Raw genomic sequence first — 22,378 nt, forward strand, 5'->3', positions numbered from 1 at the left:
ATTCAGCATTTCTACAGACCCCCAAAGCCAGAAGATCAACTATTCCCGTGCCTAATTTCAAAGACAGTAATACACAGAGACACACAAAAGTAGAAAAATCAATGAACCTAAAAGGGGAACCTTAAAGAACTGCATGTTTTCTGGAGACAGAGTGACTATTTCAAGACATCATGTTAGTCTCAGAGCAAATGCATCCTGTCTGTCAAAGAAAAAAAAAAAGCCTTCAGGAAACCTAAAGCTAAACATAAAGGTATTTTTTAAAAAAACAAACCCAAAACCAAACAAACCATTGGGAACAAGAAAGCATACTTCAGAAAAGCTGGGAAAAAAAAAAAAGACAGAGTTATAAACTCAGGCACAAACTGGGAAAAAACCCAACAAAAACAACAAAAAACAAACAAAACCAAACCAAAACAAAAACCCCCAAAAGTTCAGCAGAAGCATACCAGAACCATCTAGCTGATATTTCTTGGGAGCAAAGTATCAGTATAAGAAACTGGGGTAAAAGCCAACGACAAAGTGATCAAGATCAGGTAGCACTCAACCAGGGTGAAGGGTGGAAAACCTGCATTATTGATGATGGTATGCAGCCTCTCACCCAACACTACTTTATTGCCAGAAGACCAAGCAAATCTTTCCAAAAAAGCATTCTAAAGCAAGCATGAGGAACCTTTGACAGTGTAGTATGATATACAAAATGGCCACATTAGCACAAGCAACTAAGTAATAAAAGTAGCTGGTGTTTCTATATATACGCTATATAGGGTAGAATCATCACAGCTTTTGTACAGCAAAGTGCTGGCTTGCAAACCTACCTCAGTTCCTGAGCAGACCAGCAGCTGGTGCATGAGGCAGATCTGATCGATAATGTCTGCTTGGATTTCCAAAGGAAATTAAATAAGATCTCTCACAAAAGCCTCTTAAAAGATCTGAGCTGCCATGGGATATGAAGGCTTGATATGGAAAACCACTTAAGAGAGGAAACGCAGGAAATAAATGATAATGCTTTTTGTGAAGGCAGGTCACTATCTCACAGGAATCTCCGCTATATTCATAAATGGTCTGGAAAAAAGAAATACTGAGATGACCATCATCCAATGATAACTGTCTACCCATGCCAGTAAAGAGAAAAACTACAACATGCTGTAGAAACTTTTCATAATATTGAGATACTATGTAATAAAACAACAGATGAACTTCAGAATGAAAAACTAAAAAGTGACACACATACAGAAAAAACAGCCCTAACCTTACCTACTAAGTGTCAGGTTTTGGGTTGGTTGGTTATTCTTTTCAGGAATAAGATTGAGGCAGAGTGTCCTATGAGAATATCAACTCGGGAGCAGTCAAAAAAACCAAGAGGAACGCTAGAAACTACTTGTAAATAGAACAGCAACTAGAAAAGCAAAAAGGGAACAAACTTGTATCACAACGTTAATCCACGTTACGCCTGTATCCTGAATACTGCGTTAAATTCCGGTCCATTTGCCCATCTCAAAGCTGATACAGAGGAACCGTAAAAGGTCCCGAAAGAAGCAGCACAGCTGATCAGAGGAACAAAGCAGCTTCTATGCACGAGATGCCTGAACAGACCAGGATTCTGCAACTTAAAAAGGTATGGAGGAAGAGATAGGGGTCCAGAGAGTAATGTGTGGAGTAGTCAAAGTGAACAGGAAAACACTATTCACTGTTTCTTCTCATACAGTAACTTCAAACAAGAGCAGCAGGTTTAAAACAAGCACAAGAAGATACTGTCATATAATATACAGGTAAGGTACGCGACTCCTTGCTGCAAGGTATGTAAAATGTCAAATATTTTGCACATTTGAAGGGAATAATCACTTTTCTGGAAGAAAATTCCACACGGAGCTCTGAAATACGATGATTTCACCTTTGTGATCCAAGAATTTCCCGACTCAAACCAGTGGAAGTTTAAAAAACACCCTCAGGAAGCACCATAATTTAACTACTGTGTTCTCATCTTCCTAGGTGTCCTCCACTGACTACTCCACAAGTCTCTAGTTCATTGAGCTGCCAGACATTCCTTCATAGCAATCATGGAGTATTATTAATCCTGTGATAGAACAACAGCCAGCTCGGGATCAATGTTCTCCCCATGTGTCTCCTGAGCAAAATGTGGTCAGACCTGCCTAGCTAGATCAGTAGCCACAGGAAGGATGTATTGGTGTCTTTGCTCTCAGGCAGTTAAGGAACCATGGCAACCCTCTCATCAGAATAAATTCTCATCAGAATAAATGATCATCTAGCCCAACTGCCAAGAAACTATAGGCACCATGTTTCTCAGCACTTAACGGCGCGTTCAGGGCCGGTTACGGGGGGAGCTTGTGCTTTGCGGCGGCATGCATTCCTGGCTGCAGATCATCCCATCTCCATGGTTTCCGTCTCTGAAGACACCTCAGACTCCAGACAGGGGCTGTGGCCCCCTGAGTAAACTGAATGGTGTTTCTCTGATCTGAAAGAGCCTAAAGGGGTGTCAAAAAAGCAACAGCACCTCATGTCTTGCACATGACCGAAATTTGCCACTGTCCTTTTGGAAATTAATTTCAGACATGCACTACCATTTTCCTGGATTCCCCAAAGCTTGGCAAGTGAGGGATGGTACACAACACACACTTACCTGAAGTCAAGGCAGAAAATTACTTTTTCTGTCACATGTGGACATTGGGATGACATCAGTTCATCAGTGATCAATGAGCCAAGCATGTTCTTCATCTTTTCTCCTCCAAATGTGTCCGGTTACCAAGGCACCTGCCAAGGAAAAAAAACAAACCACTTTATTCATAACAATCCTAAATTAATATTAGGATAGAAAACTACTGAGAGGATATTTGCATTTACAAAGGTTCTTTCCAGACAAATTGCTTAGCTCTTTTGTTGGGACAATAACTCCTGCTTCAAGAAAAAGTCAATACTGATCCAGTGCTGCCACCCCAAACACAGCTCTTGAGGCAGGCAGCTACCAGGCAGCCTTCCTGAATAGAAAAGCTGAAGGAAACTCAGGCTACACCTTTGTAGCCACAAGTTTAAGATTCCAGTCCCCGGTGCAGGACACTGCAACTCTTTCACAGTTGTGATCTGCAGACACATTTGGGAAAGAAAGGAAGACTGCCTACAGGCTGTGCAAGTTGGAATGGAAAAGCCTAGAGCTGTGTAATTAAAGTCACAAAAAAGTTTGCAATGCAGCTCTGCTGTTACCCATTACAGACACAAGTCCAAATTTCATAGCTTATGCTTTTCCCCATGGTTACACATGAGTATCTTCCAATATATTAGCAATATTTTAAATATTCGGCATGAATATATTTTAAAATAGTTCTTTCAAAGTATTCAGGAAAGGCATATTGAAACTTTTGTATGAGGAAAAAGCACAATATACACCCAACACACCTTACAACTTGGCTTGTCCCTAAGTCTGCGTGACCTTGCCCACAAGATGCATGTGGCTCAAGTGTATCTGCCACTGGATTTCAGTCACATTCATTTGCCTGTACAAACACCAACTATTAGACCGCACAAACTGGCACACAAACCTTATCTCAGCTCATCTCTGTACAAGTGGGTTTCCAAAGAGAAAATCTGCATATTCCAATAAACCCCAAATTTCCTAACAAAGGACTCAAACCCACAGTTAGACCATGATTCTTTAAACCAGGTATTTCAGAGCAGGAACCTTTTCAGGATGCAGAATTTCCTGGGGATAAACTCTAGTTAGACAGACTTCACTAAACCCAAAAGGACAGCCAAGAACACGGCGTGCCCGCAGCCCCGCACGCTGAGCAGTGCCCCGGTTCCCTGCAGGGGCTAGCGGTCAGGCCAGGGGAGCGCAATGCCTTTGCAGGGCAGGTGCTGAACTATCCCAGTACAGACCTGCCCGCGCTTCTCTGAAGACCTAGCTCCAAATCCTCATCTACTAGCTAAAATAAAGTTCCTGAAAAAACAAAATCAAGTCACTTTTCTGGAAGCGGTCAACATCCTTAATCAGACCCACACGAACAATAGCCACTAAAGCTTCGCTTTCCTTTCTGATTTTACTGAGGGAGTATCTTTCATTATGAAACTTCAGGAAACGAGAGAAGCTTTCAATATAGAGGGACCTTCATCCACTTTTTGCTTTTTTTTTCTTGGTAGCGCCGCTGCAGCTGAGATTGTCACAGGGCTGTGTTTGATTGTAATTGCCACAGGATTTGCTGCCAAGTTTTTTTTACTAATAGTCTATTTAATTCAAGTTAAAATATGCTTGGAACTTGAAGCCTTCAGTCCAGCTTTGGAGCCTGCTCTAACCTGACACTTGGTCAACCCAGTATGTTCAAACCGGATCATCTTGCTGATGTCAGGTCCCCCTGAGCACGTGAATTCAAAGTCATAGTGAGGCACAAGAACCGCAGGAACTGAAGCTGGGAGAATCTTGACACAAAGCTAGACTATTATTTTTCTCTGATGGTGTCTGAACAGAGACACCCTATGGCAGCCAGGCACATGTGTCAGTTAATCCTGGTTCTGTTATTAAAGAGAGAAAAAACAAATCCACAAAGGGGTGGACATGTAGCTGACTCCCAGAGTAGGTTCACAGCTCCATCTTAAGCACCAAAGCTTCCTACATGGTGCGCACAGAGAGCGGAGTTTCCCCACAAAAAGCTCACCATCCCATCTGGTCTATAAATGCTCTGGTACATGTAGTGTCACCCAAATAATCCCAACATCCTATGACTTCAGTCTCATTCCTTGCATAAAGGACACAGTAAGAAAGCCATAAGAAAACAAAGGTAAGTGCTGTTTCAGCCTTTGGAAAGGCATTTGCTAATTACCTCCTTTTAGCACACTGCTTTGATTTGTCAGTAACAAAACACTAACAGGATTAGGTTGCTCTGCTAGAAATGTATCAGCACAAGCTATAGAATATCCAGAATTCTGTTCAGCAGCAACCAGTCTAAATAGCTTGTGTACAAGCTGGAAATTACTTAAAGCAGAGTTTACTGCACAAGCAAACTTAAGTCTTCAGCTGTCCTTTTTTACTGCTGTACTACCAACTTAGTTGAACTCATGCATATTGCAAGCAGATGGAGGAGAGATCCAAAGCCAGTGGATACAAAAGTAATTTTTTTTTTTTTTTACACCTGTGACCCTTCACTTTTTTTTTTTAATCTTGTTTTGTTTCCTGTGCCCTTAAGAGCAAACTGTATAGTTTCACCTAGGGCTCTGAGTCAAGCAGCATTTACTCAGTCTCTCACTTAGGATAATCCTAAAAAAAATCCTCCTTATTCAACTACTGTGAAGTAATTTCCTGGTTGGAGCCTCCTGCTGCCTTGTCAATCTCTTCCCTAATTGAGAAACGTACATTATCCAGAACTGCCCTGACTTGCAGAATGCTGAAGAATTGTCTTAAACACTAAGCCATTAACAAGATCTTGCCATACTAATGTGTCATCAGAATTGCTTCAACAATCCTTGTGACTCCTCCCCATCATGTTTGCCATGACATCTCTCGTTTTCTTTCTTAAATTATATTGAGACATATACATTCCTACAGTACCTGCTATTGCCATAGTATTTAACCTCTCCTTGGGCAGTTCTTCTTGAAACACAAAGAAGCAAGAACAATCATCTGCTCCTGTAACGAATTGCCCACGTAGAATTTAGTGCAAAAATAGAAACTGATAAGCAGGCACAGGTCTACAGCTGACTCAGATCATCTTTACTGGGTTACCTGATACTAAGCTGTGCTAATACCCACTAGCTGAAGATTTCTTCCCATTACTTTGGGGATGGCTATTCAGGTACAAGCAATGATGCAAGTGCTTGGAGACTAAGCTACACGTCTTGTTAAAGGCAAAGTAAAAAAGGAAGAAGGAACACAGAGATTAAGAAAAAAACATCTCTCCTTATAATTTGTTTTTTGATTTACATTCATCTCTAGGGGATGAAAGGTGACTCCGAAGAGTAAAGCAATTTTACGTTTCTTTTTTCTATTTAACACAATTGTTCTACAAAGCTAGTATTAAGATGGAGGGAAATTTACTTACCTTATTCCTATTGTGAATGAGGAAATTAACATGTCCATGATGGGACAAAATATTTCCAGGTTATTATTAGTCTGTATTAAGAAAAGTGACTCAAGGAAATGGAAGTGGACGTGATCTTGAGCACAGCTCTGGTGTCTAAATTAGGAAAGGGAAGGTGGTGGTGAGGAACAGTAAGATAAGAATCAGAAATACTGAAAATTAGACCTTGGAGCATTTGCCCATGAAGGCTAAGGCTGCCACGAATAACAAGGATCTAAACTCAGCTAAATGGGGTGGGGAGAAATTTGTGTCATTCTCATGCCCATTTTTAGCCTCCAGAAAGGAGTCAGGAAAATTTGAGGCTACAGCTACAGATAAAGGAGTATCAATGTTTGAACTGCTGGACAGCAAAAAGGAACAGCTCTTCAGTACTAGCCCAGTAGACCCTGCAGTCTCACGCATCCAGAAATCTTCCTGCCACACCGAGGGGCATGTCACAGTTGCGTTACAGAGATACTAGACTTGGGGAATGCAGAGCAAGGACACCATGCAAGTAGCTACCAGCATGTGAGGGACACCACCCATGACCTGTTGCATTTCATTGCTCTCATCCATGCTGCGCAGAGCTGCATTAGACCATCACCAGCAAGAACCCAGCGTTGCCCCTGGCTGCATCCGACTGCCCGCACCTCCCAGCTCCAGTGGTACTCAGAGAGGGCTTATTCCTGCAGACCGATCCAAATTTCATCCTGCACCTGAAGTGCCTCAGCAGCAAAGACTAGCAGCGAGCACAGATGACTTCTCTAGTAAACCTGGAGCTTCATCCCCTACACAGGAAACAGAGCAAGGTACAGACCACGCTTAGGGTACCCTGTAACACTCAAGACTATGGACAGATAGTGCACACTGTGGCAGGAGACAATCTTTCTATAACCAGCAACCTTCCACTGCAAACATTGAGAGTCAGTGCTTCAAGATTTTTACTAGCTGGAACACAGCATTTTAAAGATTTCTTTCTTTCTTTCAGAAATAAGAGGACCGCCCCCAGCCCATACCAGTACTTTCACATATTTACACTAAAACAGAAGGACACATACATATGGAATGCTTGGCTATAAAAGGGCTGCAATAACAATATGGCAACGTCTTTATGCTGAGCATATGGGTGATCTCCCTGCAGACAGGCAGGGTTCTCAGGATGTTCCACCCTTCCGCTTGCTGAGACTGGATGGGCCAGACCCTGGTCTGGGTTGCTAAAAAAAAAAAAAAAAAAAGGGAAGGCTGGTGCAGGGAGCCAGTCTTGCAAAGCATTTGGGTGGGGAGATGGAATCCAACAGTGCTGGTGACAGCCGAGTTTCTCAGGCTGTCTGCATACTACCAACAGTCTGGGTACCTCCCTTACTTGTGGAGAGGTGAGGCTCTCAGACTTAAGTGGAAGGAGCCTCCGTCTCTTCCAAATCCCCTCTGCTATGCACAGACACTGCCAGGCAGCACGCGCTCAGGGAGGCAGGCCAGCACACAGCAACTACAAGGGGAGAAGTTTTGGCAGGGATAAGCCAGCTCCTGTGTTGCATCTGTGCAGGGACAAGTCAGCAAAGGATCATTTCCGAGACCATCTAGGTAAGGTTGGAGACCTCGGTGAAATAGCACTCTGACATTTGCAAGGGATGCAGGGACAACAGCTCTGAGCCAAACGGGTACAAGTCACCCCTGGCTTCTCTGCTCCGTGCTGACAGGGGAGCAGAGCTGAACTGAGCGGATAGCCAAGGGCCTCCTGTCGGACCTGTTGCTGCTGCAGTCATTAACCCCTGTCCTCCATTGACGGTGGGCAAAGACGGTAGGCACAGCGTGAGAGACGCTGAACCCACCCTCCCTTCTGGAGGCACAGCCTTCAGTCATCTGCTGGTAAGCCCTAAAGATCTTAAAGGGGTGATACACCTAACCGTATGGCCTCATCAAAATAGTTGCTACAAGTAAGGCCAGAGGAGGAAAAAAAAAAGTCAGCTCAAAGCTGTCAGAGACTAAAGTGAGACTACTCCAAGACTAAAGTGGGTCCTAGGTATTTGGAAACAAATCAGGATTTAATTCAGAAGTAAATCAAGTAACAAATACAATAGTATGCAACAGGGTGAAGCGCAGTGCAAGACCAAATGCTCGTAGACGAAACAACTCTTAAATTCTGAAAGATCACCCGCTGAAAAAGGAGAAATATTTGACCATGCTGTATGCAATCCAGAAATGGCTTGGAGCCAAAACTGTGATTCGTGCGTATAAAAGGAAAATACAAATCTAGACGGTATTGCAGATGAGTTACTCTGAGACAGAAGTAGTATGCCATGCACAGCAACACAGACTCCCTCGAGCATCACGTGCAATTCTGCTGCCGCAGATGAACTACACCTAGCGCAGACAACGAAGAGGGTTGTCAAGAGAATGAAAGCAATGGAAAGCTATTCTTTACAAGAGGAGGGTAAAAACTAGAGAAGACAAAGCTCAAAGTCTATTTTAGAAGGACATGCAGGGCAAGAGCTAGACAATCAAAATCTGCTTAGGCTGTTATTCCAGTATTAGACTTAGCTGGAATTAGAAACAGCTGCAGTGTTGTAAACACCAAGCCACCTGGTGGAAGAGCAGCCACTAAGTACATGGCAAGCCATGCATTTTTCCTGGAAACAGCCATATTCTGACATTGCACCTGATGCAATCATTTCATTTAAGACACTTAAGCACTCTTTTGCATGGCATTGCTCACATTCTGAAAGACAAACGTCTTCAGTGGCAAGGGGAGCACGCTCCTTGGCTGGTTTCAGGGGATTAGAGGGAGGAGAGTATCTTACTGGTCCTCCTGGATGGTAGCTCATCCTCAAGTAGTCAGCTCCCTCTTGGCTAGTCCTTTTTTCCCCAAACTCTCTGGACTTGAGTGGAGGGAGCAGAGGAAAAGAACTACATTTGGAAGGGAATAGAAATAGATACATGATGTTTAAATAAAACTGACTGCATGGTTTCTAATTATGCAAACTATATTTCAGGACACAGCTGATAGCTTGAAGCCACAGGGCAGGAAGAAATCACTCCATATCAACCTGTCTCAGCTCATCCAGCAGTTTTCATTGCTGGGCCACAGACAGAAGCGCTCTGAGCTTTGCCAGACTAACTACAGTGCTTTTCAGGAGAGGAAAACATGCACAAAGGGTGACTTTTCACCGTTCATCTGTAGGCTGCCTCTCCCAAAGGCTGGCTTCCCTGTAGGACAGCACAAAGAAGAAGAATTTTGCTGCAAGGTGAGCTCAGGCCATCACCTGGCCTCAGTCAGCTGATCAACAGGAATATCTGTAAAGCCCACTCTCCAAAGCTTTTACACACTGAGTTAAGAGTCTCAAGGTGAACATAAAGGATTTGTCAGGGTCAGTGCATAATATTCATTAAAAACTGGTCTTGCACCCATTCTAGAAGAAATGCTTTGTAAGAACAAGTGTTGCAAGACACATGTTCTAGCCAAGAGCATTCATGGCTCTATGACTTAGTTGCTGATATAAACAGGAAATCTCTTTCCCTTCATGCTGAATGATGCTTAGTAAAGATAGCCAATTTATGCAGATGCCCTCTGTGCTTGATCCAAAGCTTATCTAACACAGGTGTTAGCACTAGCAGAATGCAAAAGTCTAGAAGTTTGCATGATTGTTAATGCCAGAAGTCAGCAAGACTCACTCAAGCTGACATAGTGCATAAAACAAACACTTTGCAATGATGGTGACTCTACAAGGGTTTGGCAAGTTCACTTTGCACGAACTAGTGCTCATCCATTGTAAACAGTGTTTTAGCTCAAATACTCAACAACTTCCCCAGGCCAAACCCTTGGGAAGTGCTCGACAACCCTAAATCTTATGCTGGAGACAAGGAACGTGTATTCAAGATATTCAGCCATACATGACATTCCTACAGGAGTCAGCAAGACATGGGTTTTGGAGAAAGAAAAGTCTTCAGCTAAAAGTCTTCAATAAAAAAATTACAACTTTTCAAAGATATCTTAACTCAAATTGCCTCTGGCACCAGCAAGACCAGAATGAGTGCTAATCCATTTGAAAACTGAAGTTTCCACCATCTCTGGCCACAGAGGGAGGGAGAAACTCTCTTGCTATTAGCCATACTTCAAACATTGACACACTCATGGTAAGACTACTATTAGCTGATGTTCTCAAGTATCAACTGCCCCCCCGCTGTCCCCTTAGCCTAGCAGTCAGGTGCTGCTGGACTGGCTCTTCTGCCTCTTTCTTCCAGGCAAAAGAGCCAAAAGCAGGCAGCTCTATGCCTGTGCTGACATCTCTATCATGCACAGACTCCAACTGCGGCTCAGGAAGGGTGAGGTTCTGCCCAAGTCCTATGTGCCAGACCCAAGTGGACATCTCAGATACCCCAAGGTGTCTCAGATAGCGTTAGAAGCCCATATGATGACAACTGAATCAAACTCAAGGGGACGCTGCTCTTTGCAGTGCAGGGGCAGAGATCGCCATTACGCTGGCGATATAATGCACTTCAAGTATTCTCCCTGAAAGTTCAGCACTGGTGGAGGAAAATTAATTCCCAGATATGATCAGGCAGGAAAGTGCTGTTTATACCTTAAATAATCCAGGATCCTTACATTGAGAGCAACCTGTGGGGGACACTGCTAAAGTCATTCAGGCTTGAATTTGGACCAAGACCAAAAGCTTTCACCTGGTAGGCATTTAAGTACACATTTCTATCTCCCTACACAAACAGCTCCAAGGATTTTTGAAAGAAACAGCTAGGTCTATGCCTAGCACCTTTGAGAGTCCTATGTTTGAACACACAAGCTTGCCTTTCAAAGCCACCCATCTTTAACCCTGTATGTTGGCAGCGAGGATCGCAAGGGACAAGTGTTGTGAGGTGGTCCTGTAAGGAGGTGAGGCTAAGGACGGATGACTGCTAACAGTCAAGTCACCACATGTTAGCCAGCTACTAATTATCTGCTAAACTGTATTGACTAGTCAACCACCAGTTGCAGGGTAACCTGAACTTACTTGCAGCTGGTTTATAACAAATTAACCTAATATAATCTCGCTTTGTGCTGTGATGGGATAGAAGTGAGCACGCAGTCAACATGACTCAGCTGAGCTGTACCGTGTTGAACAAAAGCAATCCAAAGGTCACCCCTTTTCCGGCATCCCAAGGATCCTTCCTGTAACACTGGGGTGCGGCACCTTCGCAGCATTACCAGTAATTCACTATTAACCCCTTCCCCTATCCTGAAGGAAAATACATCAAAAAAAATTAGAAGATGACCTAACAAACCTGTTAACCATTAATCTTTTCCCTCCCTTCTCCCCTCCATGTCCTGTGTCTTTGTGGTCATCCTCACAAATAGCCCCAGGACTAGTTTACTTAAGTTGCACATAACCTCTCCTAATTAATGTTGGAAAGAGGTGGAGCTGCTGTTGTAACAGCAAGAGGCAGTCTGTCACTAGCCACAAGATTTAAGATAAAAACCTAACAGGCAGAATTCTCCCACACACTCTAGCAAGGCCTGACAAAAATCTAAATAAATCAGTTTGAGGAAATGTAAGCTCATATTACTCTACTCAAAGTGTGATGTTTGCCAATAATATGGAAAAATTAATTGTGTGAGGAGTGAAGACTCATTTATATCATTTAAGCTACTAGGTCTTCATTAGACATTCCTGACCATTAAGTAAAGCAGCCTGCTTTGTTCTAACCATAACCCATGGCTGGAATAGCACGTGTTACACTGTTTTATATTCCAGATAAAGGTCTCCACCTTTCTGTCTGGAAGACCAGTCTTCCTTGACCTTGCCCCTACCTTCACTTCTGGTGAAACCCATACTTCTTTCCTTTGTAGACTGCAGGTTTTAAAATGACAGATTGATTACCAGCTACATTCAGTCGCACTTCCATGATGGAGAGGACCAACTGCTACTGCCTGAACGTACGTCTAAGAGCGGTCAAGAAAAAGCCCACGGAAAATTAAATGGAAGATCAAAATACACTTTGGTTGAAAGCTGCTTCACTAGGACCTAGATTCTGAGTGCCTAAAACTTTTATCAACTTCTATATGGAAAGGAAAATCAGTTTGCTGCTTGCAATGGCATGTTACTGTCATGAACAAGAAGCCACTTGGCTCCAGCTGGGAAAACATCAGGGCTTACTGTTGCTAGAGCATATAACCCCAACACCTGAACTGGTCTCTGACTGGAAGTGGCTCTGACTGCCAGTCTCTTCCTGGGACCCCCTGTGTACTGGTATTGAACACTTGGAACAGGGACATGATCTGCCTGGAGTTTACAGATTTATGCTACGGAGAGCGAGGCAATTTATATTCAGCTATTTCATCCTACCAATAAACTAAGGTTTTTAAAGCTGTTATTTCCCCTCTCATTTGCATGCTTTACTTCCTGGGATAAATCTACTTAGTGCTCCACTACTGAGCTTCAGTATCGCTGTCCACAATACCCACAATTTAACAGGGACAGTTTCAACTGTGAGCCCCTTCTTGTGACAGCTTACAAACATCACCCAGGTCTGTCACTGCTGAGCACGCGTGTCAATTACTTCCCAGCTCTGCAGGAGGGAAACCCAGCAAGAGCAAGCGCAATACCTTCATCCCCTTCTTTACCCGGCAGTCCTGCTTCCACCACATGCACCTTTAATGACCTACCTCTCCCCAATGCACAAAAGAAACCAGAAATGGTGATGCCTAGCATGGGAACGCGAGCCAAACTTGGCTTATTCTTTATGGCTTCCACCTGTGCTTACCTATCCTCAGCCACTTCAGCTGGGTATTTAAACCCTGAACCCACGCAATAGCTCTGCAAAGGATTAAGAAAGGCCACATTTGCTACTGGCACAGCTCACGCTTACTGTTGCCCAGACTCGGTTACAGTAGGAAGAACTGTTCTTCCTCGTTGGTCTGAGCATCCTATGCATAAGGTAGAGATGCTTTCACATAAGCAAACCCCCCCCCCGCCCCCCCCCGTTTAGACATATTGTCAGTCTCATCTGCACCTAAATTAATATATTAACTTTTTCCTTCCCAACACAGTAGACGTAAGGCAGTTTCCTTGCTCAAAGTCTCTAGTGCCACACCAGCCACGCTTTTCCTCTTTCCTCCAAGAGTCACCCCTGCCTCTTGCACATGGGCTACCACCAGTCATTCCTTCCACACCCTCGTGAAGCAACCAAGGCTTGTCCATGGCCATCTTTTGCAGTAGTTTTCCACAGCAAGGATGCTGCAAAACTGGCTGAAAGGCTAAATCAACCTTTGATTCTCCCTGACAAGGGAGGAAACTGGAAACAACAAAAAGACAGTGCTGGAGGCAAACCCTCTGAAGACTTTTCCAGACGTGAGACAGCGACTGTACAGACAGAGCCTTTACCTCTGTGCATATAGAACTTTCTCTAGGTAGCTGCTGGTACCTAAACCAAACCAGCTTAAAACGCACCACAGTGGCTCAACCCAAACAAGAAGAGAAGCAGGTATGTAGCACCATTGCAGGTTAACTGCTCAATTTTTTCCCCTCAGCCTCTTAGGCAGCTCTGGCAGCCTCTACTGAGCTTAGCTGGTCAGACATCTTCCCGAATGCAGTTTAAGCAATTTTATGCTACCTGAGAAGGTCTGCCACACATCTGGTCCTGTGAGCGACAGCAGCGTGGGCATGTTGGACCTATTCTTAGTCTCTCCCATCAGGTCTTGACAACTAAACGGGTTAAAAATTTGTAAGAAATACGAAGGTTGTTTAAGGTCACCGTGCTGGAAGCCTGGACCAAGTTTATTCTCTTGTGACAAAAAAGACTTTAGAAACAAGGGAAGAAAGAGACAACACAGAGCAGAGGAAGGAAGTCTATTAAGAAGATGCCCTTCAAGAAGCTGGAGGTATGTCCAAATGCAGATGACACAAATAACAAACTCTCGTTCATAAAATGCCAACACAACATAACAAAGGCTCAGGTAAAGATTCAAAGAACAGTGTGATCAAGACATAATCTGACTAATAAATCCTCTTCCAGCACATCAGAGCCGGAAGTCCGTAGGATCAACAGACTATCGGACTATTAAAGGAGTATTGATGCATTCAAGACAAAAAGTTAAGGAAGTTCTTCACGTCAGCCTGGGCAAGTTCATACTCTGGAGCCTCTCTTTAGAAATAGATTATTTCCTATGTTCTCCCCAAAGTAAGTGTCAGCGGAACAGAATTTGATTTTATTCATTCTTCCATTACCACTTGCTACGGTCAGGTAATATTCACCTAAACATTCAAAGAGAACTCCTTCAAAGGCGAGCAGGAGGAAGAGGAGAACAGAAGCTTTCCCTCCTGAAGACTGAAACTTGTGAGGGCACCTAGGAGGGAGAGTTACTATATTAAAACTTGAGCTGGTTCTCAAGATGCTACTTCCATGCACGTAAGGTAGCTGACAAGTCAGAGACCATTAGCACATGGCAATAAACACAAGAGCAGAAGTGGGACAGGCATCAAAACTTCTGTCAGGTTCTTAGCTAAACCTCAAGAAGGAGCGGGATGAAAAACCAGAGGCCTGAAAACCTCAGGAGTCCACCTAGCAAGGTGGCAAGCAACCAAACATGCCCCCAAAACAGCAGGCGACCATGCAGCGTGATGGTTTTAATCAGTCTGTATTTTCTGATATCTCCACCAACATTGCTAGGCACCTGTTGTCAGAACAAGCCTCACCCTTTCTCAAGAAAAAAAGAAGTACCACCTCGTCTCAGATTCTTCTCTGAGACAGCATGACACACAGGCAGAGATATCACACTGGAGAGGAGTTGGGGGAAATCCACACTAACTCCGCTAGGTCAGAAACTGCACCGATCTAAACAAGGCTGTACAGCACCTGGCCTTTCCCAAGACCATTGAAGAGGCTGCTTCAACCTGTGCAGCCACACACTTGCCTTGTCCAGGATAGGGCTGGGATTCCCACCTGGATGTCAGAGTCTCAGAACAAGGTCAGCATGGAAACACTCTCAACCACATACGCAGCCTACCAATCTCATTCCTAGCAACATTCAGAAGAGCTAGTAGTGACTGAAGGATTATTACTATCAGTCATTCTCATTTTTAACTCTCATGCCCCAAAATGAACAGAGCCAATATGAATTCTCACTGTAACACTAGCTGTGTGGAAGAGGGGAAAACAGCTTGCCTGCTCTTTTACATCCTTTAATCTTTCTACAGAGTAATTACAGAGCTGCAGTGTGACAGAATCACTCTCTCTGGCTTTAAGTGGGTGAACTGTTTAGACTGACTTTATCTCAAACATATTACTGGTATTAAGAGCAGACATGGAAATAAATCACATCCGAAACTGGAAAACAAGCAACTGAATATAGGCATTTATAACATGACATCGTGGAGTGCCTTTATCTAAAACACTAAACACTCAGCTTTGTCTCCACATACTAGCGAGAGACAAGACTTAACCATCAACAGACCAGGTTTAAGTTCCGGCACTTGGAAAATTATCAGTGTATGCAAATGCAAATGCTACAGCCATTTAGCGAAATTAAAATTAATGAGTTTACAGTGGATTTTTACACATTATACAATTACTACCTTGCTGCAGGATATGAATGTGACAAACAACCTTGTAACATTTATGAAAAATATAAAGCAGTTGACTATCCGGCTTTAAATAACAGGCCAGTTCTGGGCTGACATCACTCTTACTTGTAACTGGAGGGAATTTGTCTCCAGCTGTGGTAACGCTGCAGAAGTCCTCACTTCGCATGTTGCAAAGCAATCAGCAAATGGGTCACAGAAACAAGGATCTCCCAAGGACATAATCTCCTGCACAACTGGCATCGGCCTCTAAGAGACAAGCTACCATATTAGTTAAACGTGGATCACTGTAAGGTACGATTGTTCTGGTCTACCCAACTTGCACTTAGATGACTCCATTACAAAGCTGTAGAGGAAAAGAGAAAGAACAAGCATATGCTTATAGCATCTCCCACGGCATTACTGCCAAAATGACCCGATCATCTGACTATATTCACTTCTAGTATTTCCATTTTTTCTTTTGAACTACAAGTGAAGTAGCAAATCTGGGTTTGGATCTTTACCAGACTGGTATCGTACCCACGCTATTCGGTATGGGAAGAAAAAATACCCCAGCCTGGTTTCTTATGGGAAAAAGTCTTCCTCCATCATACTTCCTCTGTACTTACCCTCAATAGTTTGATGCCGCCCCATGTGAATGAAAGGGAGATGATATTTACACTCCTACTGAGAGAAAGGCTGGAGTTTGAACTCAGGTCTTCTAGACACCAGGGAACACTCATGAGCAAGGTGATCAATGACAGAGCCAACATCACTGACCGAAAGGCAGTCGGATAAAGATCCATATAAACCTAACTTCCTCACTCTCGCTGCACACAGCTGGTGTTTTGACAAGGCAGTAAAAATGCTGACCTTGGCTCCGTGAGCAGTGCCAGCCATGTAGACAGACAGACAGCAGGAGCTAGGACAGGCATAGAGGTATTGCCTACCAGCTAAAGCCTCTGATCCAAAAATTAAGTCTGTTAATCCACTTACAGTGCCTAGTTTCTATTTCGGAAGAAAGCAAGTCTAGCTCTCCCGTACAATAACAGAAGGGAAAGCCATCACAATGCAGCATTCCTTGCCAGCAGGTTCTCAAGAAGCCAGCGTCTGTGCACCCCAGGCAAGCTGGGGCTGCCAAGCAGCCTGCCTGCACACTGTCTGCTGCCATCTGTAACAGGTCTCACCTGGTGACGTGGCCTCCCTAGCTGCATCTGGCTAGACATCTCTTGAGTGGCAAGCTCTGCAGAAATTTAAGAGACTTTTCAACTCAAAAAGACAAGTTTTGCTAGAAGCTAAATTAACTTTTTTGAGCTGGCACAGCAAAGCGCCTATGCAAAACACAACAGAAATAAAACAGATTTATGGACAGGTCTCTCCTAGGAGACTTCTCCCCATTTGCAATTTTGATTCTGGTCACTCTAGTGGGTTTCTGGATTGCACCAAATCCTGTACAAACCCTCTCCCACGGAAGTTGCTTTTTCCGTCACAAGAGGTCTGGCCACCTGCTTCCCAACTCTATAGCACCTCCCCATCAGGGGCAGGTTCCCAGGGCTCTGGCATCCCTTTTGCCACCTATCAATCAGCAGAGATTATGTCCTAAGCATTAGGCTTCATGACCTTGTACTGTTCCCCCCTTTCCTTTGGGAAAGCCAAACTTTGCGTTGTCTGGGTTGCCTTGATACTGCCCATATTCGTGTACGCAATCTAACTCCATCCATCTAAGAGTTTTTAATTCACTGCACAAATTAAACTACCTGGATGTGACATGATCTGCTTGGTAACACAGGAACTGAAACCAGTACCTCTCACAATCAATCCCATAAGCACTGTAAGATGGCTGAGCCACAAAATAGGGCCACATGCCCTCCCACAAAAAAAGGGCAGCTGAGAACCAAGCGGTCCCCCAAAACTAGGTATGTTTATTCCAAGGAGGGACAGCTGTCATCCAGCCTTCCAAGATGAGGGGACGACATTGATCAGGAACCAAGTCTGAAGGTTCCTGGCTTCCTCAGTGGCACAGCTTCCTTGTCAGACTTGAGATTAGGAGATAGTTACTTAAATTGAGCAAAATATCCTGCAGCCACATCTCAAAATTATAGGCATTACAAGCAGAGTAAGCAGAATTGATTAAGTTGGAGTAGCTCAGATATTGAATTTTTTTAAATGCTTCTGCCCTATAGAACAGCTTGAAAAAATACAATTCAGTTTAAGTTTGGTTTAATTTTAAGGAAAAATATAGAAGTCTTAAAATTGAAGTGATCTAGCATTGTCAGAAAGACCTTGAGCAAAAAAACCCCAAACTTTTTTTGTTCCCAAAGCAAAGTTATTTTTGCTGATCTTTGGATTGTCAAATTTTTATCTAATATATCCACATTTGAAGCAACTATAATACCCAAGGCAGCCATAATTAAGATAATTAACCTATCATATAAACTTAATTAATATTTCTACTTCAATACTCTGAGGAAGCACTGACATGTTGTTACATGATACAAATTTAAAGAGAACTTCAAAAGTAGCAGTTAGTAGGCTATAAAATAAAATAGGAGGCAATTAAAACAGTTCAACTCATTGCAGAGACTACTGTCACAGAAAAGCATACTTGGTCTGGCTGGGATGGAGTTAGTTTTCTTCACAGCAGCCCATATGGTGTTGTGTTTTGGATTTGTGATCAAAACAGTGTTGATAACATACCAATATTTTAGCTGTTGCTGAACAGTGCTTGCACAGCAACAAGACCTTCTCTGTTCCTCACTCTACTGTTCCCCTCCCTGCCAACAAGTAGGCTAAAGATTGGGAGGGGTCACAGACCCAAATTGATCAACAGAATATTCCACACCACATAACATCACACTTGGCAAAAAACTGGTGGGTAATATTTTCCAAAGTAGTCATCGCTCAGAGAACGGCTGGGTATCCCACTGCTTGTGGAAGGTGGCGAGTTATTGCCTTTGCATCGCTTGTTCTCCCCCCCACACCCCATCCTTCATTTAAATGGTCTTGATCTTGACCCATGAGTTTTTCTTGCTTTGGCTCTTCTGCTTCTCTCCCTCATCCCGCTGGGTGGGCCTGAGCCATCAGCTGGTGGGCGATTAGTTGCTGGCCAGGGTCAGCTCCCCTCAGTCACACAAGACAGAGTTGCCCCTGACAAACCAAGGAACTGGGAGTCATGCAGGTCATATTAAAGAAAGTTTAGGATGACTTAGGGCACCAGAAAGAAAAACTACAGGTGACTTGAAAACTTATTGTAATAGCTAGGGATTTCAAGAGCAGAGAACAAAAAGAGCATGTAGTTTTTCCATTACATCAGAAGCCAGCTAACTGAATGGTTTCTAAACTACCAGGACAAGGATAAAGCAGATAAAGTCAGTGCAGCAACAATACATATTTCTGCATCTGCTTTCACTTTAGGAGGTGTGGAACAGAAGATCCTCAGGCTTGTGTTAACTGCTTTCAGGAAAATGCAAGGTACTTCTGAGAAAAAAAAAAAAGCCAAGACTCAAAGTACCAAACCCCACAAATATGCTTATTTGGGTCCCAAAGTCCACGCCTGAGGAGTCCAAGACCTGCAAAAGTGTCCTAAAAATTAAACATTATATCCTACATCAGAAACAAGCAGAGAAGTGGAGCTTGTGATCCAACAGTGCTGACAAACTCAAAAAAAACCCCTGCAGATTAAATTAGACCTATGTACTATGACTCATCTGAATAATTGCCGAGCAAGCTGTGCCTGAAAAAAACATCTCAGCATGCAAGAATTTCTACACCTGGGTCAGAGAAGGTGAGCTGTACTTAGTTGCCTTGCTTTGCAGCAGAACTTGTTGGTTGGTGCCTTGCAGAGAAAGTCAGGTGGCAGAGGAAGAGCAGAAAGGATACAGAATAAATGACAGTTCACAGTACAGCTGCAGTGAGCTGCAAAAGCAGATTAGTCCAACAACCAATGGATAAAGAACCAAGGTCGAGAAGAAAAGGATAAGCAATATTTCATATGCATCAACACAGAGCTCTATGAAGAAGTTTGATGAGTAGATGCTCCCAAAGAATATCTGAGAGGCCAAGTCAAATTCTTAAGCTTTTCTGGAGTGAACCACCATTGCCTGCATTTCAAATCTCTTTCATTCCATTTCATTACCTGCTCCCACAATAACGCTTCTCTGGGAAAAACCCTGTGAAGCCACAGGAGTTGCCTAAGACCCCTCCTGCTACCGCTGACACATGTGCTGTCCCCCTGAAAAATCACTGCTTTTCAGCAAGGCTTATCAAGTCCCACGGGAAGCCTTGCCACACAACTGGCATCATGGTTTCCAGCAGCAGGACTCGGTCATTAAGAGTTAGCTCACATACATTATCCAGCCAAAGCACTGTACCACAAACACACACCGTACAAGGAGAAGGGGTCATCCACCTCGTATTCTGGTTTACAATGGTTTGGGGTTTTTTTGGTGGGGGAGGCATATGCATAATTGGGGAAAACTTAAAGGCTCCAAATGTGCAGAAGCCTTTCAGGACATAATTTAAAGTGTTATTAGTTTGAATCATTCTAGAGGGACATACGCACAGGCTGAGAAGTGCCATCTCAGATAAGACACATTTCTTGAATCCAATTCATGGGCAGTTTCCTGAGAAGGATGAACAACTTTGAGCTTCAACTTTTTCAGTGCTATACTGAAACCTACTATATGAGATCAAGGCTTCAAACACACAGAGTCCTGTCAATGCTGATTCTGATTACTGATTCAGAGTCTAATGTTTTCCTTCCACCATTCCACCTCTTCCCACTTGTCTACTGTAGACAAGATACTTCCTGGTAATTTAGTTTCATTCCTTTAACATTTACGGTGCAGCAAAGCACTAAAGTATGAATCCTACTTCTAAAACTCAAAGGCAATAGAATACCCACCCTTATGGTTTCTGAGCACTTAATAATTGTCCAACCTGTTCTTCCAAGTTACAGATATTCTAAAGCTTCTGTAAATAAACAATCAGGAACACTTAAACTGTAGTTGATCGTGCCTGTGCTAGAGGAGGAATTAGATGACCCACCAATATCCTTTCAGCCCCAGCTTCTATTATAGCTCTACTGTTCATCTATGAAATCTCATAGTTTTGCTATCTGACTCATGATTCTAAGTATCCGATGAGGGCAACATATTTGATAAACAAGCAAATTCACACAGAAAACAAAACGAACCAAAACTTAAAATAATTGAAAGAGGACAAAGAATGAGCCAGTTTAAACTCCAATCCTACGAAGCACAAGTATTCCAGCGGCCCTAGAAACAGAAAAGCATTGTGGTTTAAAAATAGGGTGTGATACCAGATAACAGCAGTGATTCACCTGGAAGACAAGGAGAGTACAAAAGCACGAGACAAGCCAAGACCTGTACTGTAGTGACAACACACAGAGTCACAGCCTTAACAGCTCCTTTGGTGCTGGAATGAGAGGTTAAGAACAGGGCAACCTGACTTGCGTGAGAACAAATCATAGGAAAAACTATATCCTTCACAGAAACAAAAGCCACCACAAACACAAACGGCTACTACCAGCTAATCTACTGATAGTGATGCACACTGCAGCCATCCGCAACCAAATACAGTAAGCCACTTTTTAAATCAGCACAGCCTTTGTAATTTGAACCAAGACATTTATTCACAACCAAGAGTCTGACCATAAAGACTACAGATGCACAGAAGGAACAATATTGGGAGCAAAGGAATTTCCTGCCACAGTAGAACACGCATATATGTCTCGACCATTATCCACATGCTTATATGGGCAGAATGAGACAGTAATTACTTATGCAATTGCTAATGTCTATTTGCATACTGCCCCTTTTTTATGAATAACATAACTTGTGGCCCCATTCAGCTGGGTTCATGTTTTTGGGGTCAAGAGACGGATACATTCATAACCTCTACCCAAAACCCACAGACATGCATGCTAAACAAACATTTCAACAATTATGAGGTGGATTGAATTTTTTCTTAGCTGCTTCCTGCCCTTCAATTCCCCTCAGATATTGCTTCTAATAGTCTAAACCTCTGAGAAGCTGCTACTTTGAACCTGTTTTCTTAAAGAAGGACCATTAACGCAGGCAGTGTCTGCCAACAAACTCAACAGGCTCTGAAATTTTAAGAACTTGAAGGGGGGGCAGACGGGGAGTAGGGTAGGAAAAGAGGCTACTGCGCCTGCTGAAAGACATTTATGCTCACACCTTGTTAGACACCAGAAACTCTGCTAAAGGCAGATGGGCAACTGGGTTTTGCGTTGGTTAGGTTTCCCAAAGAACTACTTATTAACAGAAAATCCTACAAACTCACCAAACACAAGCTTCCTTCTTTCTCTAAAGATGGCTTCCCAGCAACACTATCCCAATTATTATATTCAGTCTTTAATCAACCCTGAACAGCTCTCTGCAGCCAGAAACTAAGCAGGAGACATTGAGAACTGTCATGCTGAAGGCCTCGCTGTACTTGGCTCCAACAGCAAGAGCTGGAAAAGGTGATCTTTATGGTCTGGTACCTAAGCAGCATGCGGTGCTGCCTCTCTTGCAATTCTTGTTTGAAAGTCTGTACCATCAGAGAGCAAAACCCTCTGTACTTCTTCCTCAGACAGGACAGAATGGAGGAAAAATACGCTGGCACGAGACAGGGAAACCTGACGTGTTCTCTCCATTATGTTATTGGAAGCTATCTGTCTGTCCATCATGCACAGCTTTAAACTATGCTGCTGCCAATGGGTGTGAATACTTACTGTGCGCAGAGCACTAG

General features: G+C 43.3%; 1 protein-coding gene across 1 annotated transcript in view; it reads right to left on the minus strand.

Annotated features, from left to right (window-relative positions):
* The window catches only part of LOC126044690 (transmembrane protease serine 11E-like), a 51,002-nt gene that overhangs the window by 22,926 nt on the left and 5,698 nt on the right, over positions 1 to 22,378 (minus strand). The window contains exon 2 of the mRNA XM_049814758.1: positions 2,639 to 2,769. The gene's annotated coding sequence lies outside the window, so the exon portion shown is untranslated. The remainder of the gene's footprint in view (positions 1 to 2,638; positions 2,770 to 22,378) is intronic.

The sequence above is a fragment of the Accipiter gentilis genome, chromosome 12 (assembly GCF_929443795.1).
Source record: "Accipiter gentilis chromosome 12, bAccGen1.1, whole genome shotgun sequence".
Taxonomy (NCBI): domain Eukaryota; kingdom Metazoa; phylum Chordata; class Aves; order Accipitriformes; family Accipitridae; genus Astur; species Astur gentilis.